A 1,363-nucleotide genomic window follows, 5' to 3' on the forward strand; every position below is an offset into this window, starting at 1 on the left:
TTAGACAAGCTCGTAAGCATCTTCTTTCAAAGACACGGATTTCCTCCATTAAAGAGGCCCCAATATTGTACCATATCTCACACGCGTATGTTATTATCGGTCTTATTAACAATTGATAACATGTGAGTTTGACTTTCGCATTTAACACATTCGAGTAAAATAGCCTCGAATTCCTTATAAACGTTTTCTTAGCTTTTTGGAGCTGCATCGAGACATGTTTGTTAAAAAGAAGGCGATTATCCATTAGTAATCCTAAGTACCTTACAGCATCCTTATTTTCAATAAGTAGGGTTGCGTTCTCGCCACTTTTTAGCGAGAAATTCTTATATTGAGATAAGATGGCAGACGATGCTTTCCTGCAAGAAGGTCTGAAGAGTATTGATTCACATTTGTTTACGTTTACTTTTAGTTTCCAGGCTTTATAATAATCGAATATTTTATTAATTCCTTTCTGCAGGATTGATTGTAATTTTTTAGGAGATTTTTCTGTAGTATAAATTATCAAATCATCCGCAAAGGCTATCAAATGGCAATCTGTATTATCCGGTCCGAAGAGTGTAAGAATATCGCTAGTGTATATGTTAAAGAGAATGGGCGAATTGATTGTGCCCTGTTGAAGTCCATTTTTAATTTTAAAAGTTTGCGTGGATGTCGCCTTTTCTGTACATACTTGAAAGCTTCTATCGTTTATCATGCTATGTGTTATTTTAATTAATTCAAGAGGGAACCCTTTCTTTTGCAATTTAGTTATCAAACCCTTTAGCCATACGGTATCGAACGCTTTTTCTAAATCTACAAGACACGCTCCTAAACATTTTCCTCCATTTAATGCCCAGTTTGCATCAGATACTAATCTATTTATAGCATGAGATGTTGCATGTTTCTTACGGAAGCCGTACTGGTTCTCAGGAATTATTTGATGTTTTGTACATACTTTTAGGATTCTATCATTTATTAGCCTCTCGAATAGTTTACCGATATTAGGAAGGAGACTGATTGGACGGTAATTATTTGGGTCTGACGGTTCTTTATCCTTTTTATGAATAGGTATCACTTTCGCTTCTTTCCAGATTTGCGGAAAATGTCCATAATTTAGTAAGTTGTTGAATAGAATAGTGAGAATGATTATTATGTTAGGAGGTAATTTCTTTAAAACTATGTTTGGTATTTTGTCGTTACCAGCCGATTTTTTATTATTCAAGAATTTGATCTTTTCTTTTATTTGCAAATAGTTGGTGAAATAATTCGGGTAAGAATATAACGACTGCGGGCTAATCGCGTTATTTAATTTATGGAAATTGCATATTGTATGTGGTATGTGAGATGAAATGTCTGTAATAATCTTATCGTACTTATTTTCAAT

The sequence above is a fragment of the Ceratina calcarata genome, unplaced genomic scaffold, assembly GCF_001652005.2.
Source record: "Ceratina calcarata isolate Rehan_Ccalc_2016 unplaced genomic scaffold, ASM165200v1 scaffold2575, whole genome shotgun sequence".
Taxonomy (NCBI): Eukaryota; Metazoa; Arthropoda; class Insecta; order Hymenoptera; family Apidae; genus Ceratina; species Ceratina calcarata.